The sequence below is a fragment of the Nicotiana tomentosiformis genome, chromosome 10 (assembly GCF_000390325.3).
Source record: "Nicotiana tomentosiformis chromosome 10, ASM39032v3, whole genome shotgun sequence".
Classification (NCBI taxonomy): Eukaryota; Viridiplantae; Streptophyta; class Magnoliopsida; order Solanales; family Solanaceae; genus Nicotiana; species Nicotiana tomentosiformis.
The window spans coordinates 57277138-57296439 of record NC_090821.1 but is presented as its reverse complement, the minus strand read 5'-3'; the positions used below and the strand labels follow the sequence as shown (position 1 = coordinate 57296439).

The 19302-nt window shown below is 39.2% G+C and overlaps 1 pseudogene; it reads left to right on the top strand.

The window, feature by feature from the left end:
- Positions 1-1759: 1759 nt before the first annotated feature.
- On the top strand, positions 1760-13147 carry LOC104102732 (putative late blight resistance protein homolog R1C-3; annotated as a pseudogene).
- The last annotated feature ends 6155 nt before the right edge of the window (positions 13148-19302 follow it).

The window sequence follows — 19302 nt, the reverse complement described above, 5'->3', positions numbered from 1 at the left end:
GAATCAAAGGAAGCCTGAATGATGTCTACAACTTTTATAGGATGATTTATTAAGGCAATAGGTAACTAAGAAATTTTTGATGAAGAGCGAACAAGGAAAGAAAATCTCAAGATGAGTTATTCAGGGAAAGAAAATCTCAAGATGAGCTATTCAGGGAGATCTATATTCAGAAGAAGAAGAAGAACCACTCAGATCTAGATAAGTGGGTCGAGGACCGGGTAGAGACTACCTATGTAACCTTCGGATGAGGACGCCGAAAGAATTTGGTTGGAGGTTGTTGGCGGTCCAAAAAAGAGGAAGGAATACCGGCTTTCATGAGAAATCATTGCATCGCTACATGTGTGGAATATAAGGAATAGGGGCTTTCTCACAGGCCAAGGCACTTGATAGCGAGACCCTCTCGGCTATGGAGAAGAAGGTGGCACAACTTACAGTCGAGCTTGAAGCGGCGAAAGAAAGAGATAGAATTAGAGATGAACAATTTCATGGTCTTCATGCTCAAATAAGAGCTCTCCTTTCTACTAGAGCTTTTCTATTGCCCCAATCTCGTGAGTCATCGCTTGAGGCTCGACCTCCACGTGATCGTTTTGCCCGAGAGGAAGATGAATGTTCTTCACGCAGTGGAAGACTTAAATAATAGAACTTGTTTTAGAACTTGAATAATTTGCTAATTGCTATTTCTATAAAAATAATTAGAACTTATTTTAGTAGTTTTGAGTTAGAAGCTATTTATGCTTGAACTGTGCCTTTGTCGGGCTTTGGATGATTGTGTGTCCTTGTCCGGCCTTTTTTAAGTTTTGGGTATTGTGTGCCCTTGCCGGAGTTTTTGGTGCTTGTTGTTGGTTATGATTTATTTGTCAAGGGGTGCAGCTGAAAAACAAATACTTTCTGCCAATTTTAATCAGAAAATCGACTTCGGTCGGTAAAATTAGAAAAAATTAATTGTTAAATACCGATCAAAGTTGGTTGGTAAATTTACCAAAACTTTTCAGAAATTGCTAACTACCGATCAACGGCATTTGATTAGCCCAAAAAAAAAGGAAAATTATTTAGAAATTGACCAACATCATCGGCCAGCTAAATTAAATTTCTCAAATATTTAAATATATAGACCATTATCAATCGGTTCTCCGAAATATTCACAAAATAATTAATAAACTGAAATTATTTCACTGACCAAAGTCGGTGAGTTTTATTATTAAAATTTTAAGAAAATGAAATAAATCTGATTTAAAATATTATATTTATTAACCGATATCGATCGATTTATTAATTTTACTTGAGTCATGTGTGAGGCATTTGTTTTTGGTCTTTTTTAGGCTACTGACCACTATTGGTCGGTTGTATCCGACAGAAGTTGGTCTGTCTGCTTTACCGATCTCGCGATTATCGACCGCACCAGTCGGTTGCTTTTCGGAAGGTTTTTGTCAATTATCGACTAACATCGGTCGATTTTTGGCGGTCAGTTTTTGTCAGTGTTAATTGATTATTCAAATCTCTGATTATTGTATATAATAGTATTAATTAGTGTAGGTAGATGTACGTGTACCCATGTGATATGATAACCAAATTAATCTCTGTGATTGATCAATTAATGATAGTTTCACAATTGATAAAGAAGAAAGGAAAGAAACCTTGCGTCACATGGATACACGGAACAAATAGTGTGGACGTACATAAAATAAGTTTACTTGCTGGTTGTAATTGACGCAATAAAAATATTCGTCGAATAGTAGATTAATTCTGAACAAGAGGAATCCAAAGTGAAGAAATTAAAGAAACTACTCCGTCAAAAGGCTGTGTGAAGAAGTCTGATTTGCATCTCAACTTCTCTTCTTCTTCCCCTTACAGTTCAAATTCTAAACAGTTTATAGTAATTCTTTTGTCACAACTAGTGAGAAAGAGGGAGAATGATGGCTTTTGACAAAGATTTGTACATACTGAAAGCTGGCTGTCTTGGATTGCAGCGAGAGGATAACTTCGATAGCGATATTAAAAGGGATCGAATCAATTTCTTTGTATGGGAGTCAAAATTCCTGGAGAGTTTTCTCGGTTTGAAGAGCTTCACCTTCGCTAATGAATGTGGCATGCTTGGTTAGTTGGTTTCACACAAAAAATGCAAGAAATTTGGAAGACCTTGTATGCTGCTCTCGTCTCAGATTCACATGCAGATCCCTTTGACGCGCAAACAAATCAAATTTGGAACACTAAGCTGGAATTTAGATCAAAATACTCATTTGCCCAAACCACTTTCACCCAACAAGGATGATATTCCTACCCCCGAATTTGTAATAGAATTCATCGATGCTGTTGCAGAGAATCTCACCGTTCTACTGCAGATCAATGATCCATGTTCGTTGCTTTTCGTTCCCGGATCCAAGGAACAGATAGAAGATGTTTTGAAGGAGTTGAAGTTACTGAGACTCTTTGCAAGCTTTGTTTCAGACTAATGCATAGAGCCTCAAAGCTAACATACTATTTTCACGTTTGTTTTAATTGAGGCTAGCCACGCAGCAATAGTTGCATGGTTGTATTTGCCAAGCCATGGCAATGAAAATCAAGACTTGGCTCCAAATGAGATGAATGTGTTGCTATCTGATCTCCTGCAGATGAAGATTAAGCAGCCGGAAATCAGCAAATTCTATATTGCTGTCCTACAAGCCTTGAAGTCAACATTAATACAATCAATTGGCACCCCAATATTCAAAATGAGCATGCAGCTGACAGTGGCTCTATGGAGACTCCCGCACACAATTTCGTGGAGTTGACTGCAACTGTTAGTAATCCTAGTTGGGTTGTTTCTTTGAATCATCAAATGGCAATCCTTCAAGGGAAGGAAGACACGACGTTGGAGGATGTGAACCGAACACTTGGTTTAGATCTTCCGAGAAACAATATTCAACCTATCAAGGAGATGATCTACCTTGTAATATGGCCAAATTTTCATGACATTTGCCATGACATAATATCCATTATAACAAATTTGTGGTTCATGACATTTGCCATGACATAATATCCATTATAACAAATTTGTGGATCATGACATTTGCCATGACATAATATCCATTATTAGGCTAAGGATTTCTTGCTATAAATAGAGGAGTTTCTCCTCATTTGTAGAAACACCAACAAGACTTGTCTTCAATTCTTGTTTCTTCCTTTCTTCCTTTATTAAGAGTATTTTGTATGAGAGTTAAGTGTTGGGAAGCACTTGTGTGAACCCTTTCTTTGGAGTGATCTTGTGAGGTTATTCTCTTAGGGTATTTGGGATTAATTAGAGTATTTACTCTAATTTTGTACTCTCTTTTGTACTCTTATTGTTATAGTAAATTGCTCTTCTCCGCTTGTGCACGTAGGTCACTTTAACCGAACCACGTTAAATTTGTGTCTTCTTTATCTACTTTAATTATCGTCTTTATCAACTTCAATTGTCTTTGTTATTGTCATTATACCGTTGTTTCGCTATATTCTGCACTATCCGGGTTCCCGATCCTAACAAATTGGTATCAGAGCCGGATCTAACCGGGTTAGTTTCAATAGTCAAAATGACTCTAACAAAGACCTATGTTTAGAAATTTGACCGAAGTGCAAACTTCGGAATGTGGCAATTAAAGATGGAAGCTATCCTAATTCAGGATGGCTTAGACTTGGCGTTGCAAGGAAAGGAGAAGAAGCCGGATAAAATGACGGACGAGGAGTTTGCCATCATAGACAAAAAGGCAAAAGCAGGTATTATTTTAAATCTCTCAAATGAGGTTTTGCGTGAAGTTTCTATAGAAACCACAGCTAAAGGCATGTGGGAAAAATTAAAAACCTTATATATGAAGAGGACGGTGGAAAATAGACTTTACCTGAAGCAGAAGCTTTATACAATTCGTATGAGTGAAGGTCCTCTATTCTCTCTCATCTTGACACCTTTGATTCCATTCTTATGGATTTGAGTAATATAGATACTGAAATTAAAGATGACGATCAAGCTGTGTTACTGCTTTGTTCTCTACCCCCATCTTTTAAGTATATAAGAGATACTATGCTTTATGCAAAGGATAATATCTCTTATAAGGATATTAAATATATCTTAAAATCAAAAGAACAGATAGATAGTGATATTATTGAGGAAGCTAGTGGAACTCAAGCGGAAGTTGGCTTGTTTGTTAGGGGAAACTCCGACTCCATATCCAGATACAATAATTTACAGTGTCGCTATTATCATAAGAAAGGTCACATTATCTCCGAATGCTATAAGCTGAAAAATAAAGAAAAGCATAAGGAAAGAAAAAATGAACACAAAAATACTGACACCGCCGAAGCTAGTGTAGCAACTGATGAGATTGAGGAAACTATATTTTTAGCAACTGAAACTAGTTTCAGATTAGACAATGAGTGAATTTTAGATTCCGGTTATTCATATCATATGTGTCCTAGAAGGGACTTGTTTTCTACATATGATTCAATTGCAGGTGGAGTTGTCCAATTGGGTAACAATGTTACTTGTAACGTTATTGGCAAAGATACAATTCGGGTCAGAATGCATGATGATGTGGTGAGAACTCTCACCGATGTTAGATATGTTCCTGAGTTGAAGAAAAATCTCATATCTTTGGGCACTTTAGAATCCCTTGGGTGCAAATTCACTGGTGAAGGTGGAGTTCTGAAAATTTTTCAAGGTGCTCGTTTGATTGTGAAAGCACACAGATCTGGTTCGTTGTATACTTTATTGGGATCCATTGTTATAGGCCCTACTACAGTTTCGGAATCAGACAATTTGTCTGATTTTGATGGCATTAAATTTTGACATATGCCCATTGGGGCTTTTGCGGAGAAGGTGGAGCAAATTTACTATATCAGCCAAAATTAGGCCAATGTGGAGATTTGTAATATGGCCAAATTTTCATGACATTTGCCATGACATAATATCCATTATAACAAATTTGTGGTTCATGACATTTGCCATGACATAATATCCATTATAACAAATTTGTGGATCATGACATTTGCCATGACATAATATCCATTATTAGGCTAAGGATTTCTTGCTATAAATAGAGGAGTTTCTCCTCATTGTAGAAACACCAACAAGACTTGTCTTCAATTCTTGTTTCTTCCTTTCTTCCTTTATTAAGAGTGTTTTGTATGAGAGTTAAGTGTTGGAAAGTACTTGTGTGAACCCTTTCTTTGGAGTGATCTTGTGAGGTTATTCTCTTAGGGTATTTGGAATTAATTAGAGTGTTTACTCTAATTTTGTACTCTCTTTTGTACTCTTATTGTTATAGTAAATTGCTCCTCTCCACTTGTGGACGTAGGTCACTTTGACCGAACCACGTTAAATTTGTGTCTTCTTTATCTACTTTAATTTTCGTCTTTATCAACTTCAATTATCTTTGTTATTGTCATTATATCGTTGTTTGGCTATATTCTGCACTACCCGGGTTCCCGATCCTATCATACCTCATCATTCGGAAGGTGTTTCAATCTAACTTGCCAAGGATCCATGGACTAGGCTATGTTGATTTTCTTTTAAACAACCTGAGGGAGTTTCAAAGCCGCTATTCAAATTCACTCGCTTTTGTCATGAACCAAATTCAAATGATTTAGAAGGAACTTGAGAGAGCACAACCTTTTCTTGAGGATGTTGCCAAAGAGCGACATAACAAGCACGGCGGACTTCAATATTGCGCTACACTATTGATTGGCAAAGCATATGAGGTGGAATATGTTGTAGATGCTTGTATAAGGAAAGATGTTCCTCACTGGTTCCTCGAGAGTTTGCTCCTGGATATCATAGAGGAGATTACTCGTATCAGAGCAGAGGTAGGAGAGCTTCAAGGAAAGAAAATGTTTAATCCAGTATCACATGATACCATGAAGACTGCAACTGATCATAAGTAGGGAGGAGGAAATTGTTGGTCTTGAGGACGTGAGGAAAGAATTGAGAGATAAATTAACAAAAGGATGTCGAGAACTAGATGTTATCTCTATCGGCATGCCTGGCCTAGGTAAGACAACTTTGGCCAAAAACTCTATTCCGATGAGTCAGTTGTTGGGCACTTTGATATTTGTGCACAATGTTGTGTGTCTCAAGTATATGATCGTTTGAATTTGCTATTGACCATTCTAAACGGTGCTATCGGAAAAAGACCTAACGTCTCTACAGAAGCTGATGTAGCAGAAAAGCTTCGGAGATCTTTGATGGTGAAAAGATATCTTATCCTTGTTGATGATGTGTGGGAAGCTAGTGCGTGGGATGATATAAGTTCTTGCTTCTATGACGCCAAAAACGGAAGCAGAATCATTCTAACAACGTGACATCTTGAAGTTTCCAATTATGCTACGTCTGTTAGTAAACCCATTCCTCTTCGTATGTTAAATGATGAAGAAAGTTGGAAATTACTTCATGACAAAGTCTTTGGTAAAGAAAGTTGGTCTCCTCTCTTTGAAGAAGTTGGGAGACAAATAGCAAAAAAATGTGGAGGGCTGCCTCTTTCCATTGTTTTGGTGGCTAGTATTCTGGCAAAGATGGAAAATAAAGAAGAGAGTTGGAAACAAGTGGCTATGACTTTAGGTTCCCATATTCACAAAGATTCAGAGGCCATTATCGAACAAAGTTATCAGGATTTACCATGTCATCTTAAGCCGTGCTTCCTTTATTTTGGAGCATTTTTAGAGGATACAGTGATTAATGTTTCAAGGTTAACAAAGTTATGGACATCAGAAGGATTTACAAAAAGCTGTGAAGGCAAGAGCTTGGAGAATATAGCAGAAGGTTACTTAGAGAATCTTATTGGAAGGAATCTAGTGATGGCTGCTCAGAGGACCGATTTAGATGGTAAGATTGAAGCATGTCGCATTCATGATCTATTGCTCGAATTCTGCAAGAAAAGAGCAACGAAGGAAAATCTTCTACTATGGATACAATGGTAATATGCTAATTAATGGAACTTTATTTGTTCAATCAATCAAGTATTTCAAGTTATATTTGAAAAATTAATGTTATGATTTTACTACTACTCATATTTTCACTGATCCAAGTATTCAGATTATACTTGAAAATCAGTGTTATAGATTTGCTATTTTATATATTCACAGGGATCAGAATGCCAATCCTTCTTCTTGTATTTACTCTCACAAGCAGCATGCTCAATGTCGCTTGGCCTCTTCTGAAGCACGTAATCTTGAAGAATTAAGCTCGTCTTGCACACTTGTCGGCTCTCTACTTTTCAGGAACGATACAGAATTCTTTGCCCTTCATGGCATATCCTCTTCAAGTCTCACAATTTCACTCATTTTTCACAATTTCATGTTTCTGAAAGTGTTGGATTTGGAGGACACCGCTATTGCTAATTCTTTCCCAGCTGAGCGAGTTTGTTGAAGAATGGACTGTCTCAGATGATGCATTTCCTAAGTTTGAACGCTTAGTTTTGTGTCACTGCTGGAATCTTAAGGAGATCCCTTCTTGTTTCGTAGACATCTCTTCTCTAGAGTATATTGAGCTATCACGTTGCAGCGAATCTGTTGTCAAGTCAGCCAGGGATATCTGCGAAAAACAAGTTGAGGATTATCAGAATTCTGGTTTCAAGCTCTTCATCAAGGAATATCCAGTATCAGGTACACTACTGAGAAAATACAACTACATTCACTCTCATTTTAAAACTCTGTTAGATGCATTTTCCTTGCAATAAGTTCCCTTTTACTAAATACTCCTTTGGTTTGACACCTTGTTTAAAGCTTTATATTTACCAGTATTTATTGTATTAAAGATAACAGTTCTTGAAATATACATCAATTGAAAAAAAGGAAAACTTCTTTAGTATTTTATTTTATTAAAGATGAGAGTTTTTGAAATAGAAGTACCATCAATAAAAGAAATAAAGAAAGATGAATTCTTTAGCAATGATAGATGGATAAAATCATCGAAGCCTAGTCCTTGTCTATGTAAACAATTAACTAGGAAATTCTCTCATGATATACATTTTTTGGTCAAGGCAAATAGCAGATAGTCGTTGTAATGACTACATCCGCAAATTGTTGGTTTTGGAGCGTAGCAACAACTATATCTGTTGGAAGATAAATGAACACTAAGGAATGTCTGATGCTAAGTGAAATGTCTATGGACAAAATAAGTTTTTGTTATTTATTGGTCTGAAACTTTAAAAGTGTATTCCTCAAACAAAAATTTTACACCAAAAAGACAACTTTGTCTCGTCATTTGTTTATGTATGTTTTGTAGCTCTAAATACTCTAGACAACAAATACTGCTATTTCTTGAGCTATTAACTCATTGAGTTTTTTTTTTTTTTTTTTCCTTAAGACAGAGTATGAAGAGTTTGTAGCCGGAGCAATTTGGAAGATTACTATGTTATTTCTTAATTAGCTTTTATTATTTTCCTATGAGTTGTGCCACAAGACACCGTTGTGTGTCTTATGATTTCACGAAGATGCTGTTATGCCACTCTTCTAAACTCTTTCTTCTACATTAAGCAATGGTTTCTGCTAAACTGCCAGTTTATGTCCTCATGTTGGAAAATCCTTCTTAAACATAAATCATATGCTATGTGAATTTCCTGAAGAACATATGTTAGAAAACTAATTCAAAGTTGTAATAGGAAACTTTAATATTTGCTAATTTATTTAATTCATGTCTAAATAAGATTTTTAGTCAAACTTATACAGGAAATACTTTCCGTCCCATGGATCTCTCCTGTATTGTGCTTGCAGCTATTTAAAGCATTCTTCTTGAGTCAGGATTCTATACCAGATAGACAGCATGCCTACTTTAGCAGAAAAAGGATACAAAAGCAGAGTTTTGCCGGAAGAGTATTAGACACCCGAAAAGTCCTTATTCATACCATCAGTAAGAATACATCTTTTAGAATACTAATAAGGAGGGCTTTGTAGAAAATAAATAGAAACAACAAGTATAAGTAATAGTTCAAAATTTGTTCTTTTCATCATCATAATAATTAACATGGTCAACGGCTGATTAAAAAACTGAAAGAGAATGCTACGTAATAATTAGCATGACACGGCTAATTAAATTATGGAAAAAATTCCACAAAGAATAATAGACTCAACTACTCCCTATATATTTAGTGGTTTCCAGCTTTCACTTAACTACATATATTTTAAGTATTTTGGTTCCTTCAATATATATTCCAAGAAGTCAACTTATTCTTGTGTGTTCAAATTTACTTGTTCTTTATGCATATGAGTTGTGACACACGACATCTCTTATGTCATTTCTTTTAGTTTTTGTAATTTCGATTTTAAATCCTTCAATCTGATAACTTGCAGCAACAAGTTTACAGCAATATGCATGATCATATCAATTATAATATTAAGGATGGTAGACTTCAATTACATACGTGTAACAACTTGGCTGATCGTTTTTGTTTACCCGTAAAATGGTACATTTGAATTTATACGTGAATTCTACACAAGTAAACTAATTTGATCCTAAAATAACATAATAATCAAAGAAATACTCGGTACTTAACCTTGGAATGTAGATGAAATAACAAAGATAGTGATTCTGTGAACACGGTTTCCGAACACAATAATGATGAGATCAAAAAGTAAGAGAGTGAAATTGTATAAAGCTTTGTGTAGAGTATAGTATATGTTTTTGCCAGAAAATTCGTATCACATACAATGGTAATTGAGTTAACTATTTATAGTTGTGCCTAGGGAAAGAGATCATAGGATCATGCCCTCCTTTAATGCTAATTATAAGGGTCATTGATGAAGATGTAACGTTGAGCGTAAATGCCAAATTCTTTGTAACGGACCGTCGCTCTTAATTTTATAGAATATTCCTTAATAAATGCTACCGGGCGCAGAGCATTTAGTACACTTTTATGAATATTATCCGTTCCGGTGACAAGCGCAGTGGCTGCGTTCGGTCCTCAGCCATTCCATCTTGGATTCCAAGTGTCCTCCTTTTAGTCATCCACGTGTCATATCATATTTTACCCTATACAGATAGTCCTCCTGCTTTCCGGTGACATAACTTTGTATTACCGGAAAGTTGGTAGAAACATTTTTTTGGCGGGAATTACTATAATTCTCTCTGAAGGTCTCTGACAGTTGATTAGACGCATATCTCTCCGCATTTAATGCTCTGAACACGTGTCATCCCATGATTCAGCACAGCTTTTGCCGATTATCGATATAATCATGGCCATGAATTTAGCTGCCAAAATTGTACTTATACGCAACTTTCTTTTCCTTTGCATTTCACAATTGCTTGAGCTTCTCATTTGCATCCTTGTTTTCCATACTTTTTCTAATTTTCTTCAAACACAAACTCTTTACTTTCTTCTTTTCCAATGGCTTCTTTCTCCAAAGGTTCTACAAAGAATAAGAATAAAATCGAGGATTCCGTTCCTCTAATAGTGGATTCCATCATCCCAAGAAGGCTTAGTACTTCAAAAGATTTTGAAGAGAAATTTCCTACTGCTAACCCTCGTACATGGGTTGTTAGTAGGTACCCTTCTTTCATTCGTCTTTCCAGTATTCCTACTGTGAAGGAGGACTATCGCTACAATGAGTTGAAAATTATCGCTCCTGATCTATCGGAGCGAGTGACCCTTCCCAAGGAAGGTTTTACATACTTGTCCACATATCCCTTTACTTTGGGTGCATTTTCTTTGAGCGAAGAGCTTGATTCCATGATTGCGGAGTTTTGCCTTCACTATCGGGTATGTTTGGCACAAGTAAGTCCTTCAGTGTGGAGGATGATCGCCTACCTCCGACGCTTATGCCAAGAAACTGGGGAGGAGCTAACCTTAGCTCATGTGATGAATCTCTATTCTCCCAAAATCTTCAGCGGGGGAATGATAAACCTTTGCAAGCGTGGCCACCATGCTTTGTTGTCTAGCATGGATGATGACAACGACTATGGGTGGATGAAACGGTTCGTTGCAGTTGCCACCAACGACATCATTCCGACAATGGCTTCATCCTTTTCGGCTGCTTGGAACCGCACTCGTAAGTTCTTTGTACAATACTCCTCTTACTAGATATTCTTCTATGGCTGTATCATCTCTTCACCCTTTGTATGTTTCAGCAACTCGATGGCTCCTATCGGTGGTGAAAGTTTTGAACCGGTGGGTTCAGAAGATTTTGGACGTTACAACGTCTGAAACTCGTTCGTGGAAAGAACTAACCCTTAAATAGGGGTGGAAGGCCAAATATTATGGTAACTCTAATTTACCTTGCTTCCATTTTTGTATATGAAGAACTTGGTTGAACCATTCTAACTTTGTACATGGAATTAGGTCTACCTGCGGGCTCCGTTGCTGTCCCCGATGAGGACGTTCTGGATGATCCTGCTGATGCAGCGAGGCTACTTCAGGAAGCACTTACTCGAACAGGTATCTCCTGGCCTGTTTCGGGTGCAAATATTTCTTTACGGAGTCCCCGGCCGGAGGATAAACAGACAAAGAGAAGATGCTCCTCCGCGGCCGGGGAAAAGAATAAAAGGGCAAAGGTTGCAAATCATCTCCCGTGGCGATGGTGATTGGTCCTCCTTTTGGGCCGGTCGTAGACACCGTGATGATTGATGATGATAAATAAGTTGTTGATGAGGGAGCTTCTTTACACAAAAGGCGATGATCCTTATCATCTCAACCGGATGCTCAACTTGTTGAGATAGCTACACCACCTAAAGACGATGTCTCGGCACTTTGGGGAGATTCCGATTTAGTAGAATATGCCAACTCCTATTTTCGGCCCCCAATTGCTACAACCGGTGCTGTGGGGATGAGTACCAGGTCCTTGCCGTCTTTGGTTGGCGAGCATCAAACAACCAGCACTGCATTTGATACAGCTGCTTCTCACTCTTCAACTCCATCAGCTTCATCTCCACCGTCACCAACACCAGCAACTGCTATATCATTTCCATCTTTGTCTATTCTTCCACCAGCGGTTGCTACACTATCTCCATCGGCCGCACTGACCATGAAGAAGGTGTTCCTCTTTCACAATCCCAAGTTCGTGGGAACTTGGGGCAAAATTATGCTGCTCTTTCTAAAGATCCACAAAGGAGGAGGAACATCATTCTTTTGGTCTCTACCGGGTGCAACATGTTATCGCGGCCGGTGGAGCTTGCTAATTACCTGAAGCCTTTGGTTTTAGAAAAAGACTGGAAAAGATTCAGACACTCTCGGGAGAGTATTTATTGAACAATGTTATGCATAATGCCGCAGCGGTACGTTCCTTCCTTCCTCTGTTATTTCTTTTACTTTGAACGAATGTATTCTAAATTTTACCTCTTCTTATTTTATAGGCCAACTTTCTCGCTTCTGAGGGCCTTCAAAGGTTGATTCGTGAGAAGGAAGAACTTAATTCTGAACGAGATTAGCTTTTGGCGGAACGGGACCAGACTGTTCTCCGCCTCTCGAAACTGGAAATCAGAGCTGTTGAGGCCGTTGATTTGAAGGCTCGCTTGCAGCAAAGCGAGCAAGAAGTGTTAACCCTTACCCAAGAAATTGGGCCGCTGAGGGTTAGATTTGATGAGGCCAATGCCAAATGGGCAGAAGTCCAGAATGTCGTTCTTGCTGCAGCCGGCCGTGAGGCTGCCACCGCTGAAAGAGTGATTAACTTGGAGGCAACCTTGAACTCCAAAAGTGAAGAGATTGTTGCCGTGGAGGTGAAACATGCCCAGCTAGAAGAGAAGTACAGGAAAACTATTAAGCATAATAGGCTCTTTAGTTCAACTGTCCGCGAGCTCGATGTCAGCCTCAAATTTGCTAGATCCGCTCGGGAAAACCTTTCCGTCGAGGTTACTCAACTCAAAAAAGAACTTAAGTGTCGAGCGGCTTTTCTCATTGTTGAAAAAACTTATTTTATGTATAGCATGAGGAGAAAAACCTTAGAAGAGGCCAAAGCTGGTATCATTGATGTTGATGCCGAAATTGCTAAGGCCCGAGAGCTTGAGTTGGCTGCAAAAACTGGACTCCCGGTGCAGTCTGATGCTCTAGGTTCTTCTGATTCCGGTTTTGAATTTTTGGAAACTGAAGGGGTATCGGAAGGCGATGAGGCCGAAAACCAAACTAGGGAAAGCGTTGAGCCATCGGCGGAACCACCTACTCTTCCCGGCAATGCGGATACTTTTCTTCCTCCTAGTCCCGGAGGCGCTGCAGTTTAGCTTTTTCTTAACCCATTTTGTACTTATAACATTTTGGCCCGTTCTTGTAAATACAGATATATTTTCTTCTTTTTGTTTAAGTGTTGTTTGAGTCTTACTTTCATTTGAATATCCATGCAAGCCTTTAACTTTTGCATTTACTCAAGTATTCTGTGCATGTTGTTCAATTCGCGCTTTATTATGTGTAGTCTCAAATGTCTTTTCTTCAAAACATTTTGGTTCCGAGTATTATCCATTTTACATCACGGTTTTTATGAATATTTACGCAAGTTTCCCTTTTACATGAGGGTCTCTATGAATATTTGCGCAAGTTTCCCTTTTACATGAGGGTTTCTATGAATACTTGCACAAGTTTCCCTTTTACATGAGGGTCTCTATGAATATTTGTGGAAGTTTCCCTTTTCACATGAGGATTTCTATGAATATTTGCGCAAGTTTACTTTTTGCGTCCTTTTCATATGCGGCTTTGGGTATATTTTTTCCCGATGGCATTTTGGATTCCGGGCATTGATTCTTCCGGAACCAACCCTTTAATGTGAGGATTTTTATAAGAGAGGGCCCTCTTATATTTACGGTGCTCTTGAAGAGGACGTCTCTTGTTCATTACGACACTAATATTTGAAGTACTTGTTTAACTTTCAAATGACAAAGTTAGCTCATCGTTCAGACAAGAAACAAGATAAAAGCAGAAGGATTTCCTTTTATTCCTTCTATTTTCAGAAATTACATAAGCATTGTACAGCTTGTTTCTAGGGGCTGGCTGCACAGTCCCCAGAACCGATGATGCATTTTGTTTCCGTATTTTCGTTCCCAGTTGACGTGGCAGTCATTGTTGCAGTATCCTTATATCATTCCCCCCCCCCCCCCTATTTGAATGTTAAGAATGAGAATTAGAACACTGGAAGTCTTGTATCTTCGAATGTCCCACCAATGAATTGCTAGGTAATCCTTCACTCGGCAATATATCTTGTTTCCTCTTAGGAATCCATGCTATCGAGTGAAAGAATACCTAACAATCCCCTAGCAGTTTGTGTCTGTGAACGGTCGGGTAACCTCTGTTCAGTAGCAAACTTCACTACCCAATGGGAATTTGCTATCGAACCAAAGATTACCTAATCATCCCCGAGTGGGAGCTTGTTCGTTTGCCTTGCTATCAAAGGTCTTGTTGTTGTTGACTTCGTACATTGCCTTCTGTCACTGCCTCATTAAAAACCTTGCCAGAAAAACCCAATTGGGACAAAAACTGAACGAAGGGAAAAATAGTGCAGCACATACTTTCTGTTTGAGTGTTGTTCATTAGCAATAATATTTTTTGAGGTGTGCCACGTTCCAGTTGCTCGACAAGCTCGACAACTTGTTCCCATTCTGGTTCTCCAACTCATATGAACTTTTTCCAGTGACAGTTGAAATCCAGTAAGGACCTTCCCACGTTGGACCTAGCCCTGTATTTTATGTTACTTTCCTTAGAACCAAGTCTCCTACTTTGAAAAAATGGAAATTGTCTCTTCGATTGTAATATCGCACCATCTTATGACTTTGAGCTTCCATTCTTACATGCGCCATGTCCTTGTGTCCCTCGAGCAGTTCCAAGTTGATTAGCATTGCTTCATCGTTCGATTCTTCATCTATCTGAGAATTTCTCAAATTGGGTTTGCCCACTTCAACTGGGATTAGGGCTTCAGCACCGTACACGAGGGAAAAGGGAGTTTCTCCTTTACTTGATTTGACCGTTGTTTGGTAGGCCGATAGAACTTTGGGCAACTCTTCGGGCCATTTGTCTTTTGCTGCTTCCAACCTTTTCTTATGGTTTATCGCTTTGTATGTTGACTCCGCTTGACCATTTGCGCTCGGATGATAAGGAGAGGATGTGATTCTCTTTATTTTCAAGTCTTCGAAGAACTTTGTAACTTTTGCATCGATAAACTGTGGCCATTGTCGCATGCTATCTCTTTTAGTATTTCGAACCTGCAAATTATATTTTCCCACAAGAAATCGACCACTTCGCGTTCTCCGATCTTCTGATAAGAACCTGTTTCCACTCATTTAGAAAAATAATCAGTCAAAATTAAAAGAAACCTTACATTTCCGAGAGCCTGTGGCAGCATTTCGACAATGTTTATCCCCCATTTCATGAACGGCCACGGGGATAGAACCGAGTGTAAGGGTTCTACCGGTTGATGTACTAGTGATGTGTAGCGTTGTCACTTATCACATTTTCATACGAAATCTTTGGCGTCTTGTTCCATGCGAGGCCAATAATATCCTTTCCGTACCAATTTCAACACCAAAGACTCTGCGCCTGAGTGATTACCGCATATCCCTTCGTGGATTTCTCTCATGACATAGTCAGCTTCTGATGCTCCTAAACACTGGGCAACGGGCCTTGGAAAGATTTTCTATACAAGTGGCCTTCCTGAAGCTATAACGTGCAGCTTTGGTGCGTAACGCTTGTGACGCTTTGGGATCGTCGGGCAACTTTCCGTGCTCGATGTAGTTGATTATTTCGTTTCTCTAGTCCCAGACCAGACTAGCCGAATTCACTTCATAGTAACTATCTGTATCAAGGACTGAACTCATTAGTTGTACCACCATTTCGGACTCCAATCCCTTTATTTTCGTCGATGAACCTAAGTTTGCTAATGCATCCGCTTCTGCATTATCCTCTCTCGGGATATGAGTGATTGACCACTCACGGAATCATGCCAAAAGAGCCTGGACCTTTATCACATATTGGTGCATACGTTCTTCTTTGGTATCAAAGATCCCGTAAACCCGATTTACCACTAGGTGTGAGTCACATTTGATTTCGATAACCTCGGAATCAAGTCCCCGGGCCAATTCGAGCCCTACAATCAAAGCTTCATACTCTGCTTCATTATAAGTTAAAGGAATTGTTCTGCTAGTTTGCCTTAAAGTTTCCCTCGAAGGCATGATTAAAACTATTCCGAACCCAGACCCTTTTACGTTCGAGGCTCCATCCGTAAATAAGGTCCAAAGCCCTGATGTCGATTCTGACACCATGACTACCTCCTTGGTTGCCAAAGGTAGCAGTCCCGGACTAAAATCAGCCACGAAACCAGCCAAGATTTGTGACTTAATTGCAGTCCTCGGTTTATATTTATGTCGAATTCACTCATTTCGACGACCCATTTGGCCAATCTGCCCGAGAGTTCGGGTTTATGAAGGATGTTGCACAAAGGGAAAGTAGTCATCACAGCTATTGGGTGGCATTGAAAATAGGGCCTCAGCTTTCGAGCGGCGACTAAGAGAGCTAAGGCCAGTTTTTTCAAATGTGGGTAGTGAGTTTCTGTTCCCGTTAAAATTTTGCTAATGTAATAAATAGGAAACTGCATACCTTCATCCTCCTGGACTAAAACCGCACTTACTACAACTTCTGAAACCGCGAGGTAGACTAGCAATGTTTCGCCTACTTTTGGTTTCGAGAGCAATGAAGGGTTTGATAAGTACTTCTTCAAGTCACTCAAAGCATGCTGGCACTCGCGTGCATTCGAAAATTGTTCTTCTTTTTTAGCAATGTAAAGAAGCGATGACACTTTTCTGACGACCGGTAAATGAACCTGCTCAAAGCTACTAACCTTCATGTGAGTCTTTAGACTTCCTTCATGCTTGATAATTGATCCGGGATATCGTCTATGGCCTTGATTTTGTCGGGATTTACCTCAATTCCCCTTTGTGAGACCAGAAACCTAAGGAACTTACCAGAGCTGACCCCGAACACGCACTTTTTGGGGTTAAGTTTCATGTTATGCTTCCTCAGGATATCGAATATTTCTTGCAAATGCTTAAGGTGGTCACCTGCATTCAAAGATTTAATGAGCATATTGTCTATATAAACTTCCATGGTTTTTCCTATTTGCTTTTCAAACATCTTATTTATGAGCCGTTGATAAGTGGCTCCGACGTTTTTCAACCCTAAAGGCATTACATTGTAACAATATGTACCAAAATTTGTTATAAATGAAGTATTTTCCTGATCTTTCAGGTTCATCTTAATTTGGTTGTACCCAGAATAAGCATCAAGGAAACTCATCAGTTTATGCCCGGTCGTGGCATCAATCATTTGATCAATAAGCAGTGGAAATGAATCTTTCGGTTACGCCTTATTAGGATCTTTATAATCTACACACATACAAAATTTATTGTTCTTCTTAGGAACTACTATTACATTGGCTAACCAGTCTGGATATCTTACCTCTCTGACCGAACCGATTTTAAGCAAGCGAGTTACCTCTTCTTTGACGAATTTATTCCTGGCCTTGGCAATAGGGCGCTTCTTCTGTCTTACCGGTGGTACGTTAGGATCCAAACTCATCTTGTGCACTGCTATTTCCATTGGGATACTTATCATATCCTCGTGCGATCATGCAAAACAATCAGCGTTAATTTTAAGGAATTCAATAAAACCAGACGTGAGCTCGGGGTGCAGTCATGTTCCCAAATGAAATTTTCTTTCTAAGATTTCTTCGAATAATGACACTTGCTCTAGTTCCTCTGCCGTGGATTTCGTTGCATCCGTTTCTTTCGGAACTTGGAAATATCTCGGCACCTGATATTGTTCTGATCATTCTGCCCCTGGAATAACCTCTTCTAACTCGGGAGTAGGCGCTGGTTTCTATAATTGCTATGTCGTGCACTTCTTCCCTTTGCTACTGGAAACTGAGATTGCATTCATCTCCTTCGTTGTCGGTTGGTTACCTCTTATATGCTTGATTCCTTTGGCATTGGAAACTTCAGTAATTGGTGATACGTCGAAGGTATAACTTTCATCTCGTGTAACCATGGCCTTCCTAAGATTATGTTGTATCCCATATCACCATCCACTACTTCGAAGAGAGTTGTTTTCATTACTCCTTCAGCATTCGTGAGCAGCAAGATCTCTCCCCGGGTCGTCACACTTGCAAGGTTGAATCCATCGAAGAGTTTTTGTTACCGGAATAATGCTTCCGATGAGTTTAGCTTGTTCCAATGCTCTCCATTGTATGATATTAGCCGAAGTTCCTGGATCCACTAGAACACGCTTAATTTTAAAATCTAACACATTTAAAGAGATTACCAGTGCATCTTGTGTGGTAACAGCAATCCATCTATGCCTTTCTCCGTGAAAGTGATATCATCCTCCCGGAGTCTTTTATTGTGATTTATCGATACTTTAGTCTTCTTTGCCACCGAAAAGGTGACCCCGTTAATCTCGTTCCCCCCAAATATCATGTTGATCGTTTGGCCTGGTGATTCTTTTCCTGCTTTCGAGGATTCCGTTTTGTGTCTGTTGCGATCGTAATTGTTCTTAGCTCGATCACTCAAGAATTCTTGGAGATGACCATTCTTCAATAGGGTTGTCACCTCCTCCCGAAGATGTCGGCAGTCCCCTGTCCGGTGACCGTTCGTCCTGTGGTATCACACCATATATTGGGATCCCTCTGGCTGGAATCGGACCTCATAGGTCTCAGGAATTGTTCTTCTTTAATGTTCCTCAAGGCTGACACCAGTTCCACTACACTGACGTTGAAGTTATATTATGATAACCTGGGGTAGAAAGATCTCGAGACCCCGACGTTTGTTTATATTGAAATGATCTATTGTTTTGACCACGATCAGTCCCTCCGTCAATGGTGAACTTGTTTACTACTCGAAAATTTCTACCATGGCCTTCGGTACGCTCGTAGGGCAAAAACCGACCCCTTGTAGTCCTCATATTCGCGTCGTAGTCATCCTTTGATTTTTCTCTAATCTTCTCCCGTCCTTTGGCCGATGATGTAGAACCAACCTGGTCATCTTCGATCCTTATCTTCGACTCGTACCGGTTGTGAACATCTGCCCAGGTTGTTGCTTGAAACACAAGCAGGCTCTCCTTCAGCTTCCGGGAAACGTTTGAACTTCTCGGATTCAATCCTTTGGTAAATGCTTCAGCTGCCTATTCATCCGGGACGGTCGAGAACAACATTCGTTTTTTGTGAAATCGGGTAACAAACTCTCGTAATAATTTTAATTCTCCTTGTGCGATTCTGAATATGTCAGCCTTTCGGGCTTGCACCTTTCTGGCCCCATCATGAGCTTTAATGAAAGAATTAGCGAGCATTTCAAAAGATTCAATGGAATGCTCGGGAAGTAATGAATACCACGTTAAGGTTCCCCTC